Source organism: Mesoplodon bidens, assembly GCF_964165515.1.
Source record: "Mesoplodon bidens genome assembly, chromosome: 3".
NCBI lineage: Eukaryota > Metazoa > Chordata > Mammalia > Artiodactyla > Ziphiidae > Mesoplodon > Mesoplodon bidens.
In genome coordinates this window covers 108,329,026-108,347,614 of record NC_138178.1, presented here as the reverse complement: position 1 = coordinate 108,347,614, position 18,589 = coordinate 108,329,026, and the positions used below count along the sequence as shown (strand labels likewise).

Here is an 18,589-nt window from a genome sequence, read left to right as displayed (position 1 = left end):
AATGCTATATTTTTTATTGCTAAGATTCTTAGAAAAGTTGATGTAATTAGGTTTTTAAAAGTATACTTTTCAAGGATTAAAAGATCATTTTTTTCAAGAATAGTTCCCAAAACTACTAATCTTTAGGAATACCTCCACATTCTCGCGCATCTCATTTGCTACCATGAACTACTGAAGAGAGAATAAATAAAATATATCATGCCACTGAGGAACCTTAGTTTTCAGTGAAATAATTTTTGTTCAAATAAAAATACATGTAAATATTTTATGAAGTATCCTGTAAGGAATTACTAAATGAATATTTTCTTTGAGTAAAATCTCATTTATTCAGTAGGCTATATTCAATGTTACAATCCTTTCTATAAATTTTGCAGGATTTTTAGGAGAAATGCTTCCTCCAAATTCGGGAACCCTTCTTATCTGATGGTTGGGTTCTAGTTATATTCTGGTTCTTCCCAAAATAGTTCAGGTCAAATGGAAGGACTGAAAAAAGTCCCTTTCAAGTTCTAAGTTTTAGACAACCTAGTACACAAATCAATCAAGAATTAATGACCATATATGAATAAAAAGTGAATTAATGACCATATATGAATAAAAATAAGCTCTCTCTTAGGCTCAGAGAAAAAATCCCATTACCCCCAATATGCAAGGTATTTTTTAATGGCTCTGTTGAACAACTTCTTACTTACCAATATAAATTGAAAAGTTCTCTACAACAGAGCTCTGAATCTCTATCATAAACTGATAGAGCTTGTGTCTCAGGCTACACTACCCAGAGATGGATAAACTGAGATGGAGAGAATGAGACAGAGCTAGGCAGAGCAGAAAGGTTTATCCTTAAACTGCTCACCATATACAAAATAGAAGCACAAATCAAGCCCACAGCCTGAAACCTGGCATGCCTAGGATACAGGGAGCCATGCCATACATAAATATATGAAATAAATTAAATACAATTAATAGAAAAATAATAGTTTTTTATGAATCTGTTGCCAAAAATTAGGAATTCCTTTTCTCACAGATGAAGCTGTTAGAGGCTGTTAAGGACACTACAAAAACACTTCCTCTGAAGTAAGGCAGAAGTCTCCACTCAGGAAATAATATGATGGAAAATTACTTCTTTCCTATCTCTTAGTACATCAACCCTAAATATCAAAGGCTATGGTCAACCAATGTGTGTCAATCTATTTTGGGGTGAAGGAGATTTACATAGGCCAATCTATACCCACTTTCATAAGGCCCCCTCACTGATACCTCTCTCTTTGCATGTCCTCCTCCTCCCCATGAGCTTAGGGCTGCCATAGGAGGTTCTTAAAAGTGCTAGATCTACATCAAGGCCACACTGCCTCTTAGGACAAAAATATTTCTCCTATTCAATATTCCAGCTCAAGTTTAAACACCTTTATTTGCATTTCTCTACTAAGTCTTTCACATCTATTTCACTTCTGAACTTAGTATGGAATATGTCTAGTGAAATAACCTTCATCTCTTGTGGATAATTAACATTTATAATCATTTCTTCTAACTCTGCCCATATCCCAATCCCTTGCCTTTCTATTGTACTTTGGTCTTCTAGGGCCCTCATATCCCAAAGGAAATCAGTCTCTCCTTTTCTCCATGAAGTCAGAAATGGAGAATCACCTGTAAAACTTTTAGCCTAAAGATGTTGTTGATAAATTTTGCAGCCTGGTCCATAGGAGCCCAAGGAAGACTAGTACTTCCAATGATCCTCAAAATCTTCCCTGCCCTCGGCCTTGGCACTTTTCAGGTTTGAATAACTTGTATCATTCCCAAGACAGCAGGGATACTCCTACCTGATCATCTATCCCTGCAGCAGTGGAACACACTTTCTCTGTTGACCTCTAAGACTTTCAATTATTTTGTATGTTTATCTCATTCTTTCTCTCACACATGTCGGTCTAACAGTATCTACTGGTTTGAGATGGTTTCTTTTCTTTTTTTTTTCTATATATGTTTGGGCCTATTTTTATTTTATTAAACACTTCTTTAATTATATCTTGTAGAGTCTCACACAGTGAGAGATTTGGGGTCAGTGGATTCTGAATCCACATAGGTACCCATTTTTACCCTCCCTGACCTATGGGTACTTCTCCTTATCCCATTCATATATGCCAAGCCTCAAACTCAAACTCTCTTAAAGCAAAGTTGTTTTTCAAGCTCTATCACTATGTCTTTATTTGTTTCACTTTAATCTTTCTGCTGATCATTTTCTGAACACCAAAAACTATCTTATAAAACACCCTATGTGTCTCATGCCTGATACACAGAGACAGTGAGTTCCAAACATTACAAATTTCTTACTCTTTGATTTATAATTATGCAGAGTTTTATTTTTCTATTTCAACCCAAGAAAATGTATATATATGCCCTTTCAGAAGAATTCAGATTTATCTTTAGTTGTTCATGGATTAATATATACCAGTCCCTAGTGTTTTTATAACAGTATGCTTCTGAAAGACATAATTACTATCAGCATTTATCAAACAATCAAACTTGATACTCTGTTTTGTTTTGGCAAGGGGAGAGAGGACATAATACCAGGAGACTGAGGAGATGATCAATATATCCAATACCTATGTATTTCCTTCTTTGGTCTGAAATGTGAGTTAGAACAAGTTAAATAGAATCAAAATCTGAGTTTGCTGATTTAATGCCTAGATAATAGTGTCCAGACCTAACAAGATAAGGTCAAAACCTCTTATACTCAGCTTGGTTTAAAACTTACCATTTGACCTGGGATTCTGGATGAAAAATATAATAAGGACAAAAAGTAATCTGATGTAGCACAAACTGCCACACCAACATATGCTGAAAATCTGGTATACAGTGCTCTGCTTATTTGAATTGAGCTTTAAAGTTTTTCCTTGAAAAAATATTTACTTACTTTTGTATTACTGCCATTCCAAGCAACTCCAGCCAAAACAGGACAAAGTCACACACAGAAGGTTCACAAACAGCCTCCGTATGGGGTATGCCTCGACTCACACGCTGGCGCTATGCATGCACGAGCATCAGTTCTCAGCCAATATGATGGTGTGTTCTGCATGCTTACTTGCTCTTTTCCCTCTCCTGGTTTTAGCCTGTATGAAGGAGACAAAGGAAGTCAAGGGGAATCAGTTACTAGTTTTACTAGTGCTTCTCTAACAACACATTTGATACTATAACTGGGACATTAAGGCTAAAGAGGGACCCTCAGACTACTTTTCACAATATACATCTATATGTGTCAACATGTATTCATAGTACATGGTCATGGTCCAAGCCTGAAACACCAGCGAGACATCCATCTGAGTGTGCTGAGCTTGGACAGGTCCCACCACATAAGGAGACTATTGTATTTACATTACTCTCTGACTATCCTCGAAGGATGATCTTATCTATCTTAAAAAGACAATATTTTTTTGTTTTGTTTTTATTTTAATAAAGCTAAATTTTAGCCATAAAATTTAGCATTCTATAAGTCAGCTATGCATTTTTTGAACACATCATATTCCTAGGTTAACATCAAGTCCAGAAATTATTTTTAATGAGTTGAATATAAAGAGAATCAGGAAGAAGACAAATAGAAATACAACTTGAATGCAAAACATAATAGTACTCTACTCTAGCCCTCCAAATTATATCTTTCAAATATATCACTGATCATCAAAATGGAAAAATATATATAGAAAAGGTGGGGTCCCCCAAAAAGCTGGTAATGATGTTGAGACTAAAAACTGATAAATTACAAGTGCTTTTTAAATGTGCTCTTTATTTTAAAAGAATGCAAATAATTATCCATAATCATCCATACTTCTTGTACTTTACAGATCAGTAGTTTACTGGATACAATTTTCCTAATTGTAGACTTAAAGTGAAAAAATATGGGATTGAGCTACTGCTATGTCCATCACTGGGGTCGCAATTTTGCTTAAGTAAATTCACTTTCTATGAGCTCCATTTGCTTCATCTATAACATAAAAGATCTATACTGAATGATCTGTTTTTCTAGCTATAAAATTCCCCAAACTTAATCTCCAATTTACTTTATAGGTAGGAAATTTAAGAATGAGCTCTGTCCATCTAATCAATATTGTGTAGTCACCAAAAATTGCACATTTCATATTTATTGCTAGGCATTGACAATAACTTTCATACACCTGTAATATTTACAAGTAAGAAAAAAATTCAGTGTGTTGAAATCAAGGATCACACAGGATCATTATTATCATAAAGGTCATTACTTGGCTGTATTCTTAATTATATCCACAGATAGATAAACATGAAGAATGATCTTTTTATGTACTTCTTATGTTAAGTCCTTCCCCTATGACAATATGTTTTATTTTCCTTTGAATTGTTAATGGTAAAGGGACAATAAGATAATAATACATCCTATAGTGGGAAGAAAGTGATTTATCCATTATTTTAAAGCTGTTCATGAGGAAGCAAATATCTTATTTTTAATGAATATTAATTTAATTAAGGTAATTTAAAAATCAAAATAAAAACTACCTGATATTTTAAAATTTAAATTAAATACTTAGTAAAAAAATGTTCTTCAAGATGTTGTTCACTCCTGGCTTCTATATTACAATTTCATTTTTTATTTGTATATTTATCTGACTAACATCATATTCCCTAAGATTTACATTCATGAAGAGATTTTACCTCTTTGTTCATGGTAGGATAGCCAATGTCTAATAACATACTAGTTATTCTAGATATTCCCTCCAAAATTTGTTGAATTAATTAGTAAATAAATTAGCAAGTCTCTAATGGATTTTAGAGTTTGTTGAAGGAGATAAATACATACAAAAATGACTATTAATGGCATGAAAGATAGGATGCTTAATATTATTATTAACAAAGGGCTATGTGAGTATAGAACAAGTGGTTATTAATTTCAACTTGTTCCCACAAGCTTCGTGGATGAGTTGGTATTTTAACCTTACCTTAAATAATAACCAGGAGTTAGACAAATTGAAATGAGACATTTTACAAGCAGGAAATAATACAGGCAAAGGCATGGATGCTCAAAATTTCCAGTCTAAAAGGTGAATATAGTTGGGAATAATGCAGGTTGCTGAAGGGAAGGAAATATGAAGCAAGACCTCTGAAGAAGTGAAAAACTAATAATTTTAATCTCTATTATTTGTGCTATGGAGAGCACAAGCAGCAATAAGAGCCTTGGTTTCCTCATCTTTGAAAGAGAAATAATAGGAAATAACCCACTGAGATATTAAGAAGTAAACAGGAAAATGAAAGCAAAGTATGCCACATTTTTCCTAGCAAATAATAGGTTCTCAATAAATGATAACTGTGATTATTTTTAAAAAAGATCTTATTTTTGTATCATTTGTATCATTATTGAAAAGAGAGAATGGAAAAAAGAATACTTTCATGGCTTTCCAAATAGGGCAATTTGGACGAATACATGTATATACTCTCTCTATATATACAGGCAAGTTCCCAGCACATTGAGCTAACAGGGAAAAGAGCTGCAGAAATATAATCCCTGAAACTAAGAGAAGGAAGAATACCATCTGAGATTTAAGCATTTTAAAGCAACCTAAGGGGTCTAAAGCCAAGAGGAGTTTTCAGTGTCAGGAATGAATTCATTAACATAGCTAAAGAAAGTCTGTCAATCACAGGACAGTTAGTCACTTTTTGAAACAGAGATGCAGATGAGTCTTTAAGGTATAAATCTGCATTCTCTTCAAGTATGATTCCAAGACCTGAGATAGGAAGGAAGCCTGGGCTAGTGAAATTGCCAATTCCACTGGCAAGACTTCCTATCATGAAAATGCATGTGTCCATTGATTTTGACTTGATAGCATTAAAATGTCTAATTACCTAACTCTTTTTTTTTCTGATATAATACATACCCAGCAATCATGGGACTATATTTTGTTTTTCCATACAGATGTGCTTTTGGGGGAAAATATGTACTGGCCATGCTGAAGTAAGAATTTTATTTCATATAACATAATTCTTGTTATAAATTAATAAACTAACATTCTGATTGTTCTGACTGTATTTTGGTTGTTACGGTTATGTCTCCAAAAAGATATGTTGAAATCCTAACCCCAGCACTTGTGAATGTGACCTTATTTGGAAATAGGGTCTTTGCAGATATAATCAAGTTAAGATGAGGATATGTGGGATCAGGGTGGGCCCTAATTCAATGATAAGTGTCCTTACAAGAAGGGGAAATTTGGACAGAGAAACACAGAGTTACACAGGGAAGAACCCCATAGGATGACAGAGGCAGAGATTAGAGTAATACACTGACAAAGAAAAAAAACACCAGGAATTGCTGGCAACCACCAGAAACTGGGAGAGGCACAGAACAGACACTCCCTCAGAGCTCTCCAGAAGGAAGCAAATTTGCCAACACCTAGATTTTGAACTTCTAGTCTCCAGAACCATGAGACAATAAATTTTTGTTGTTTTAAGCTGCCCACATTGTGAGTCTTTATTATGGTAGCTCTAGGAAATTAATGCAATAATTAAAGGAAATAATTTATTTTCCTATGCCCTGCAACTTAAAAAAATTTTTGTTTTCATAGACAGTTTTTTTTTTCATTTGTTGGTTTTGGCTTTACATATACTGGATCAAATATCTTTAGTGATACTTTTCTTAGACATTACTTTTGGAAACATTTTAAAGAAGACTCATGGAAATCAATCTATTCTGATTGAATACTTCTATTTAAAGAATTTGACATTTTTCAGAGTTGATCACGTGCAGCTGCTGTGTGATGTGTTATTGTCTTAGATGCTGTGTATGTATAGCACTTGCAAAATAAGCTCAGTCCTGGTTGAAGTAGGAAATAACTCTTCCATTGTTGCCCTCAAACCGGATTCTATTTCTTAGCACAACAGAGCAATAAGTGTGTCTGCGGGTGTTGTTGTGGAAGCTATTAACTGAGAAATGTTCAAATATGTTTTTTATTTGGATTCTTTAGCTGCTAACTAAATTCGAGTTCTTGTTATTTTAGTAAGGAATAATGAAACATATCATCAATGAAAGTTAAAGGAACAAGGTGAATCAATCTAATGGGAGAACCTAAATCTTTCCAGGGATCTACCTAAGTCCATAAAAAAAGCACCCGTTGATAGGTAACAGCAGGGGATTAAAGACTGAAGCAGTTTACTGCAGGCTATGACTGACCTGATCCCTTAATCCATCTGCCTTTTTATATGAGAATGCTATGCTAATTAGCTGTGTAAATTGTTTCCTGATGACATTAATTTTGTGCCTTTTTGTTATTCTAGGCTTTGACTTTCACTGTGATAAAAATATACTAAGGGACATTTCCAATTTAGACGGTTCTGATCCTGATAAATTCCAACACAGAAGCAATGTTGTGGGGAAATATGCATAAATAGCAAACAATCAATCCTGGGGATAGACATAGAGGACTTTGGCTTCCTATATAATCGTTCCCTTTACCTTCTAAAGCATTACATTAACACACTTGAAATGTTGAAACATAATTCAAGGAGAACTTTTAGCAAATGCAATTTTCATTGCTCCATTTTCTTTGGAGAAAATCTAGACTTGAATATTAACATGGAGAAAGTAATGGAACAGATAGTCGTGATGTGAAATCTTATTAGTAAACAAGAGCTGCATCTGAAAAAATATTGTCATTAAAAGCTATGTAGTAGTTAATTGAGTTTTATATGAAATTTAGTGCTGGAAAGTTAATGACTAATGCAGCTATTTCACAGAGCTTGGTTACTGCAGACTCCATTATGATCTCCTTTTGCTTCAGAGCAACAATGAAATTAACCTCTCTGTTGTCCTGCAGGTGTTGTGTTCTGATAATGCATATCCCTTACAAGTTTGGGTAAATTATTTGCTTTGCATATAAAATAATCCTAAAGCTGAATCAATATTATCATAATGAAAATGTAGAGAATATTTGTATTGTAATAAAACAAAGATTTATAGCAAAGTATATCAAAGTCTTATGTCCAGATCCAATTTCAGGATAATGAATTTAAAAAATATTTATAATGCACAAAAGAGAAAGAGAGAGAGAGAGAGAAAATTGAGGGGAAGGAAGAATGATTTTGGAAAGGAAAATATTTCATTATTTTTTGCATTAGTCAGGATGAAATAATTGAGAATGAATACATTTTGTTTTTCAGTATAAAAATAGTGAGATGGTTCTTATTTTACAATTCATAACATCTTCTGAGCTTCGCTTTATTGGGTATGTATTATCCTTTAGTTAAACTCTAATTTCAACATGTAAAGCATTACAGCAATAAGGTAAAGACCCAATTTTCACTTATATACAGTGGATTAGTAGTTATATTTCACTGCCAATAAAACATTTCCTTTTCTTCTTTTGCACTTCCAGAAACTTTTTTCCCTCATATTTTCCTGTGTTTTTCCTTCTTTAGTATTTCTTCTTTTAAAAATATGTGTGTAAATTATTTATAAATATGACTTTTTTCTTCTTTGAAATGATACTTTACTCCATGAAACTATTACTTATCAGGAATAACTGTTACTAAAGCTTATTTTCAAGCCATGTAAAAGAGAATGACTCTTGTGCCAACTTCTCCTTAGGCTTTGAAATTTTATATTGGCAAAAGTATTTAGATATGAAATTCTGGAAGTGTTTGAACATAAAGTTTTTGATTAGTTACACCATAATTAAATAATATTTCTCTAACAGTGTGTGTGTCTTAGGGGTGGAGGGGAAGAAGGTTTGGAAGTAAACATCTCACTAGTAGGATAGCATGCCCACTGTCTAAAATTTACTTCTCTTGGTTGATTCTATTAATTGAGCTGTTTGGATAATTCTGAATGAGTATAGAAAACAACAGAACTATTGTTTCTAAAGAAAACTATGGGAAGGGGTATACAAAGGCTTCACTTATGCAAAGGCTATTAAAAGGGGAACTTGTTTTTTTCTTCTTAAAATTCTTAGCTTGGGGCTTCCCTGGTGGTGCAGTGGTTGAGAATCTGCCTGCTAATGCAGGGGACATGGGTTCGAGCCCTGGTCTTGGAAGATCCCACATGCCACAGAGCAACTAGGCCCATGAGCCATAACTACTGAGCCTGCGCGTCTGAAGCCTGTGCTCCACAACAAGAGAGGCCGCGATAGTGAGAGGTCTGTGCACCGCGATGCAGAGTGGCCCCCGCTTGCCACAACTAGAGAAAGCCCTCACACAGAAACGAAGACCCAACACAGCCAAAAGTAAATAACTAAAATAAAATAAAATAAAAAGGTAAATGTACCATTAAAAAATAAAAAAAGGAATCTTAAAAAAAAAAAATTCTTAGCTTGACCAGTCAAATTTAGCACTGTTTCTTGGAGAAACATAAATATCCAAGTAACATAAATGGATTCAGTCATGATTAACTGAGTCAAAGGGATTTAATTTTTTTAAATTGTTTTACCAAGTGGCTAATAAGGTTTACTCCATGTCTTTTTCTAACAACTTTACCGGCCCATTGTTTAGTGCTGGACATATAGAACACAAAGAGTTAAGTTCTGAGGATGATTGTTACAAACTGTGGGAAATAAAGGACTTTATATGACATTATTTTGAAAGCAAAAAGTGATTTCCATGCAAAATATTTTATAACTGAATGCTCTTTCAAGATTATATATACTGGTTATTTGTTGATCTATTTCTACCCAATGTCAAAATTTCTCATCTTTTCATTCAAACAAACATTAACTGAATACAAGTTGTGTCCCAGGAATCAATGACAAGTAAGATTCTTAACCTCAATAAGCATATGGTTGGAGGCTAAATAAAGAACACAAACCAAAGTAATTATAGTAGAGTGTTTTAGTGATATATTAGTGTTAAGAATAGGGGGCTATAAGAAAAATTGAAAGAACATCTAACTGAATCTTTGGAGAGTTAAAAGCTTTCTTTTGAAAATAACCTCTAATGAGAGTTCTAAAGGACAAATAGGAATTAACCAGAAAAAGCAGAAAGAACATTTTAGGTGTCAAAAGTTCTCGTTCACAGGCAGGAAGGAGATTATTAAAATGTTCACTAATGTACGTGGTTGATTTTGTTCAACGTTTTGAAACTAATATCATGTAGTCTACACCACAGTTCATATCAGAATCTTTGGTACATATGACCCTGGTTCTGTGAGGTTTTGATAGGTATTACTTGAATAAAACTAGAGGTGTTCGGTATCTACATGCATTTAGGGGAAATAATGTGCTTCCTAAAAATTTAGTATTTTTTCCTGAATGATTTCTTTTTAATAAATTAAAGCACAATGTGAATTTCCAGAAAGTATTAATAGTAAGCAGTACTTTCCAAAATCTTGTGACCAAGAAACTCTTTACCCATAGAACAACTCTTAGAATGCGTTTCCTGAGGAATATGCTTTGAGAAATGCTGCCCTGATTATGAATGGATATGAAATTTTCCAAATCCAAGTTCTTTGTAGTAGAGATGACTAAAAGCATGGGGGAAAATTATAAAGTTTGATAGCAAACTCTAATGGTTTGAATGGTGTTCGCCCCCCAAACTATTTACACCTGGAACCTCAAAATATGGCCTTATTTGGAATAAGGGTCTTTGAAGATATAATTAAGGTAAGGATCTAAGATAAAATCATCCTGGATTATGATGAGTTCTAAATCTAGTGATAAGTGTTCTTATAAGAGAATAGACAGAGACAGAAAGAGAAGGCCATGTGAAAACAGAGGCCGAGATTGAAGTGTTGTGTCTAAAAGCCAAGGAACACCAAGAACTCCTAACAGTGTGGGATGGATTTTTTCTCAGAGCTGCCAGTAGGAACCAGCACTACAAACATGTACACTTTAGACCTCTGACCTCCAGAAGTGCAAGAGAATGAACTTCTGTTATTTGAAGCCACTAAGTTTGGTGTAATTTGTTATGACAACAGTAGGAACCAAACGTGAGGATATATTGCTTTTCCACTCAGGCTATATAGTTCAACAAATTATAACCTTGACACATAGTATTACCAAATGATCAGTGAATCATGATGCCTCTTCAATTCCTGTCCTTACAGTGTCCTCTCAATCTGAACACAGGTTAGCCTTTTGAGTTACTTGAATCAAAAGAATACAGCAGAAATGACATTGTACAAGTTTCTGGCCTAGGCCTAAGGAGGCTTTCTAGTTTCCCTTTCTTCCTTCTTAGCCCTGAGCCACCGTGCAAAGATGTCCAGATTAGCTTTCTTGAGGCTGAGTGTCCCCATGGTGGAAAAGGCCCAGGAGAATGGAGGACCAGGAAGACAGAAAGGAAGACCTGGTCATCTCCTAGTCTCTCCTGCCCAACATATAAATGGGGCCATCCTGGAACCTCTAGTCCCAGTAGAGCTGCCCACTGAATATAAACACATGGGAGAACCTAGCCAACACCATCTGGAGGAAAGGCAAGCCATGCAGCTGAGTTCAGCCCAGATTGCAGAAACATGAACAGATAAATGCTTGTTGCTTAGTTGTTTTAAGCTGAATGTTTGGGAGTGATTTGTTATACAGCCACAGAAAACTGTAATCAGCTAATATTATCTTCAAGTATTTATTTTTAAAACACGGAAAGACAAAAACAGATTATGAATAGAATGCGAGTCAGTATGCTATAGCAAAGGCAGATCTGACTTCTTTCTACCAATTAAGAATTTCGATCAACTTTCCTGTATCTTTTTCAATCCTATCATCCATTAACTTTAAACCTCTGGGGAAAAAAGTGCAAGCCACCCTTAAGTAAATAGAGACTACTTTTCATGAATACCCAAAGAGAAAGTTTTATTAACATTCTGCATAAGTATAGCCAGAATACAAAGAGCCGAATTGGAATTTTAGCATGTTTGACACTCAACTTTTATGAGAAACAGACAAATGACTACTTAATCTCTAGGATATATTTTAAAAGGTTGCATCATAAGTACAGCATAGACTAAGAGCATCTCTTATAACCTTTATCTTCAGATCACTGTAGACAGCTGATATTCATAATGACCATGCATGATCTTAAAATGGCTTCTGGACATTAACAGTTAAATTCTGATCAGTTGTGGTTTTAAACATTTAGATATTTTTTGAGGTATTTTAAAAATATATATTTGCAATGCACATAAGATGTACAGTTAATCATCAGGTGATTGGACGTCAAATTAACATATATCCCATTTTTAGCCATTACTAGATATAATCTGCTTAAAGATATAAGTGACAACTAACTATTGTTACAAATGAATTCTTATAAAAACAAGTTATTCAAATCATACACACACATACATACACACACACACACACACTTTTATGCCCATATGTCTGTGGAGTGTGAGAGAAGTCCCTAAATATAAAATTATATTAGAATTCTTATAGCAAATAAGCTAACAAGAGAATTGAGCCAACATGGTAACTTAGTTTTGGTCTTGTGAAGGATGTGCTCTCTTTCTCTGACCTAGTCTTTTTATTAAATGAAAGTGGGCACACAATGACTACACATCTACTTTCTGTGGACACATAAATTGTATATTACATGGAGAAATGAGAAAATAATCCTGATTTTACTTAATCTTTATATTAGAAAGCTTAATAGACTGTATAAAATTAATGTTTTGAATCCATTCACTTACAGTATTGCTACTTTTTTTTCAATTTTCTTTCCCCTTCATATTTGGCTTTATTTCTCTTCTTTTTCTCCCAATTTCTTCTTCTTCCTTCACTCCTCTTCCTCCTCCTCTTCCTCTTTTGTTTTTATTATGAAATATGCATTCAGAAAAGCCCATATGGATATTGTTACTTATCTCAAGGAACCTAGATTTAACTTAGTGCTATTTCTGCATCTTCTCCTTCTTCCTTTTCTTCACTTTGTTTGTTTTCTATTTTGTTTTATTTTTCTTCTTAATAGAAGCTACAACTATGATTTTTCCTCTCATTGTATAGATGATTTTTAAGGCTAAAAATCAATTTTAATGGTAATTTTTCATAGGAAAGAAACAGCAAAATATTTTGCAAACAAAATTTACTATATATAAGTAAATAATAACCATTTCTACTAAGATAATATTGCAACTGGTTTTCTTTCATCCCTGGCAACATTTTTATCTGACATAGTCTCTGCTATTTCTAAGTTCAATGTCCTGCAGCAAACGTTGCCAGCAATACGGAGTACTTTCAATTAGTAGTTCTCTACTTCTCTGGTCGCTAAGCAACTGACCTATGGTGAGGAATACATAATGATCTGCACATCCACCTTAAAGTGGTGGAAAGTATAAGCTTCACAACTTTCACTTACTCTCTTGTGTTGATGCTACAATAAATAGTTAAATGCATGGTAATATTTGACATTGGTTTGCTAAAATAAACTTAAAGGCTAAATTAAGCTCTGGACAAAGGTAGGACTAAACATGACACAGAATATCATATTTGTCTTTCATATATGTTATCATATTGTTTACAGGGAGAACAAGTAATCAGGTTAATAAATTGTTAAATGTGTATATGCTAATCACCATTGAAGGCAGAATTCAGCACATAGCAGAAATGGTGAGAGGGCTAAGGAGAAGCAAGCTGGACAAAAATGGGGAAACTAAATAGCAAATAAAATGAAAATTAAAAATGAAAACCATTATGTTTGATATGTATGTGAGTGTTCAGTAGAGTGTCTTCATGTGTGTTAGAAAATAAAAAAAGAAATAGTCAGATTCAGCAGGAAAAATTAGGCACTTGAACCTTGGATATTTTTATTCTATTCTTCTAACATATTTTTATTGGTTTGTATTCCATTGACTACTATATGCACTGACCCTCATTGAATCCACTCAATAAAGAGGAGAGATTGTATCTCCCCTTTATCAGTAGAGCTGTTTAGAAAGATGTTTTACCCTGTTTCTTATATGTATTTTGTTCAATTTGTACATTGTATTTTACAAACTGCTTTAGAACAGTGGAATAACTTTCCTTCATATGATATAGAGGTTTTGATATATTTTGAACAAATGAAAAATAAATTATTGAAATTTATGTTCTCATAATGTACAATAAATGCAGTATCAGTGGAAACAATATTACTGAGATTAATAAAAACAGTAATCCTAATGTACTTTCAAAGTTAGGAAAAAACCTGACTATTTACTGAAAAGCAACAGCTAACTTCATGTTATGCAATGAAAAAGACTTGAAATTTTAAATAGGACTTATATTATTTTTGATAATGCCGTTGTATGCATTTTAAGTCCTTCTAGCATGATGGCTAGGACTTTTAATTTCCCTTTTAAACCACACACTGAATGCATCTGTGAAAAATGACCTATAAATATACAATATAAATTTAATTACATATCTTCAGTGGGATCTGTCTTCTTAATTTAGCATATGTTTATGCAAAACTATTCTATTTGGTAACATATAATTAAAAAAAAAAAAAACCTAGTAGACCTTGTTCTAACCTCTTCTCGGGTGGTATCAGAGAAGACCAAGTGGGAATGTAGGACTTTCTTTTCTTTCCTACCAAGAGTAACAATGTGCCCCTCTCCTCCCCCATGTGCTTCCTCTCCTTTGGGTGATGTCAAAGGAGACCGAGTGAGAAACTGGTACTTTCACGAGCATCTAGTGGTAACAAGGACCAAGGCCTCCTGATACATACCCTCCCTTTGTGAAGCCCACATAGGGAGCAAACACAAGAAGCCCCTCATGCTCTCCTCAGGAGTCTGAGTGGAAAACCTGGACTTTTACTCCCACCTAGCAGTAACAAGGCAGCCTCCACTTTCACCCTATGTCATGTCAGAGGAGATTTACTCACCAAAATTTAAATAAAATACAGTCTTGTAATACTCAGAATGCCCTGAATACACTGAAAATTACTAAGCATACCAAGAAACAGAATCGTCATATCTTCAGTGAGAAGATAACACATGCCAACATAAAGATGACACATATACTAGATTTATCCAACAAGGATTTCAAAGACACCATTATAAAAATATTTTAATGAGCAGTTATGAATATGCTCAAAACAAATGAAACAAATGGAAAGCTTTACAAATAAATAGTAGATATAAAGAACCAAGTAGAAATTCTGGAACTGACAATTAGAGTAACTAAAAATTTTTTAAAACCCTCGATATTCTAAATAGTAGAAAAAAGAGGATGGAGGAAAGAATAAGTGAACTTGATAAAAAGATCAATACAAATTACCAAATCTGGAGAATAAAGACAAAATAGACTGAAAACAAAGAAACAAACAAAACCCCCAGAAATTCAAGGACCTGTGGGACTGCAACAAAAAATCTAATATTTATGTCATCAGAGTTTCACAAAGAAAGGAGAAAAACGGTGGGGCTAAAAGTATATTTGAAGAAATAATGGCTAAAATATTTACAAGTTTGGAAAAAAACAAGCCAAGATTCAAGAACTGAGCAAATAAATCCAAAGACATTCACACCAAAACAGAAACCAAACAAACGTACAACTTCAGTAAACAAACCAGAGAATAAAATCTTGAAAGCAGTAAGAGTGAAACAACACTTTACTTACAGGGGAAAAACAATTTGAATGAAAGTGGCTTTCTCATCAGAAACCGTGTAGGCCAGAGGAGTAAGTGACACATTTTTCAGGTGTTCAAAGGCAAAAAATGTCAACCCAGAATTCTATATTAGGCAAAACTTTCTTTCAGAAACTAAGGGAAATTAAAAACATTTTCAAAAGAAGTAAAAGTAAAAATTTGTCAGCAGACCTACCCAAAAGAATGGCCAAAGGAAGCTCTTGAAACAGAAATAACATGATAAAAGGTGTCTTAAATCATCAGGAGGGAAGAATGAACAGCAAAGAGACCAAAAGTATGGGCATACAATAAACTCTCCCTCTTCTCTTGTGCTTTCTAAATTATATTTGACTTGAAGCAAACAGTGTAACAATGTCCGATGTGGTTCTCAGTGTGTCTAAAGGAAATACATTAAAAAATTATGAACAGGGTGGGTAAAAAGATTTTGAGGGAGGTAGGATTTTATACTTCACTAGAAGTGTTCAGTGTTTTGATAGCACCGGTGGTTATAGGAATCTACATGTGTGATAAAATGTCAGAGAGCTATACACACACATTTTATAAATGTCAATTTCCTTTTTTTAAAAATAAATTTATTTATTTATTTATTTTTGGCTGCATTGGGTCTTCATTGCTGTGTGCGGGCTTTCTCTAGTTGCAGCAAGCAGGGGCTACTCTTCAATGTGGTGCATGGGTTTCTCATTGCAGTGGCTTCTCTTGTTGTGGAGCACAGGCTCTAGGTGTGCCGGCTTCAGTAGTCGTGGCACACGGCTTAGTTGCTCTGTGGCATGTGGGATCTTCCCGGACTAGGGATTGAACCCGTGTCCCCTGCATTGGCAAGCAGATTCTTAACCACTGCGCCACCAGGGAAGTCCCAATTTCCTGGTTTTGATATTGTACTATAGTTACTAAAAATGTAACCACTGGGGAAACCTGGTGAAGGAGTATGAGGGACCTCTCTGCATTATACTGCAACTTTCTATAAACCTTTATTTTAAAACTGACAGTTACCAAAAACCTTAATAGAAATATGGTCAACAGACTAATAGTTTCATATGGAGGGCAGAATGATTAAAAAGAATAAGAGGGCTTCCCTGGTGGTGCAGTGGTTTAGATTCCGCCTGCCGATGCAGGGGACACAGTTCGTGCCCCGGTTCGGGAGTATCCCACATGCCGCGGAGCGGCTGGGCCCGTGAGGCATGGCTGCTGAGCCTGCACGTCCGGAGCCTGTGCTCCACAGCGGGAGAGGCCACAACAGTGAGAGGCCCGCGTACCGCAAAAAAAAAAAAAAAAGAATAAGAGTTTTTTTTATATAAATAAGTGAAGGCATCCATGAAAGAGATGGCTTTGCAGTTAAATAAGTCCAATGCTGAAAGAGCATAGGGAATAATACAGAATTTATGTCAGATATTTTAGAAGGCCAAAATCATTTCCAGTTGAAAATTTCTACATTCATGATACCAAGGAATCTGAGAGCTCTTGATCTACACAATTATCCTATTTCTAAAATATGAGTGAATATTCTTTTTATCCTAAACCATTCAGACATTAAAACTATCATTGATAATCATTAACCACAGGGGAAAAATGGAGATGAAAGGAAAAGAAATAAGATATGGGAAAAGTAAAAAGAAGAATATTAAACTTCAAAAGCTTCCTCAGAAAGTTTCACCCAGATATATTTTAACAGCGACTGTGCCATAATGTCACTACAGGTTGTTGCTTATTGCTCTTTTGCTGAGTGAATATACTTTATGAACATAAATAAAAAGACTGTACCCATTATAGGTAGAAGATTATCAAAAATGTCTATATTTATATAAAAGTTTCAAATCAAAGTGGATCCATTTCTGTTGTTCTGCTCACAGGGAGATGGTTACTGTCCTGTGCTTCTTTAATGAAAGGGCCAAGAAGTATACTTACTTGTAATAGACAGTAATCATTTTAGCTAAAATCCATCAGCTGATATTTATTAGATAACGTTGGCACATTATCTGCCACTTCAAGAATGTGGAAATGTTTAGAAAATGGCCTTCACGATATCTGTAGAATTTTTCAGAACTGTCAAGTTTGCTTTGAATCTTTTTGTCTATATTTTAGTTCCAAAGGAATCATTTTTAATAAAATATTTTCATGATTTGCATGTCCCTTTCAAGGAATCTTGGAACCCTATTTGTAACGTTTATCTCTGACTAAATTCCAAAACGTTGAGATTTTTAAAATGTTCACAGAAAATCACTGCAATTTACAGGTTAGAGATATAGAAGCTACACAATTCTAATATAAATATTGTGGTGTTGACCCTTCATCATAAAAAACATATTAATAACTAACTTACAGTGTTTTGCCATATCCACACACACACAAAAATGCATCACTCAAACTCATTAATATCTGCCTAGCATTAAAACAATGGATGTGGACATTATTGCTAAGGAGGGTCAAATGATTTCAGGTCAAATGACTGTAAGTATGTCATTTGAGCAGACATATCATCATGAGCAGAAGAAAGTAAAACTATTTTTGTCCAAAGGATATGGGCTAAATCATGTTTCCTATATTGATGGCATCAGTTATTCAATGGATCTACTGGAATTCTCTTGCTGATCTTATAAAGCTTTTTGATAGCTTTTCCCAGAACACTTTAAAAAGTGTTTTATACTCTCACAACTTTTTATTGTCTAATGACTTATTGAACAAACTATAGTTGTTTAAATAATTGGTAAAATGTATATTGAAATAAAAAATAACAATCATAATGTCACTACAGGTTGTTACTGATTCTTAAATATTCTCTACCATTAGTTTCATGGCCTAATCGTTTTAAGTTACACACATTATTTCTTTTACAAACAATACAGAAGGTAACACCTAGGGCTATACAAAAGTTAGATAGTATATGTATTTTGTTTCCTTGATCTTTTTGTGGACTAAAATAGCCTACTTTATTGTTTTTTTATTTTTATTTTTTAAACATAAATTTATTTATTTATTTATTTTTGAGTGTGTTGGGTCTTCATTGCTGTGCGGGGACTTTTTCTAGTTGCAGCAGGTGAGGGCTAGTCTT

At 34.1% G+C, this 18,589-nt stretch overlaps 1 long non-coding RNA gene across 1 annotated transcript in view; it reads right to left on the bottom strand.

The window, feature by feature from the left end:
* Positions 1 to 18,589, bottom strand: part of LOC308613731 — a 390,671-nt gene that overhangs the window by 347,203 nt on the left and 24,879 nt on the right. The window contains exon 2 of the long non-coding RNA XR_014015307.1: positions 2,906 to 3,101. This is a non-coding gene — a long non-coding RNA (uncharacterized lncRNA). The remainder of the gene's footprint in view (positions 1 to 2,905; positions 3,102 to 18,589) is intronic.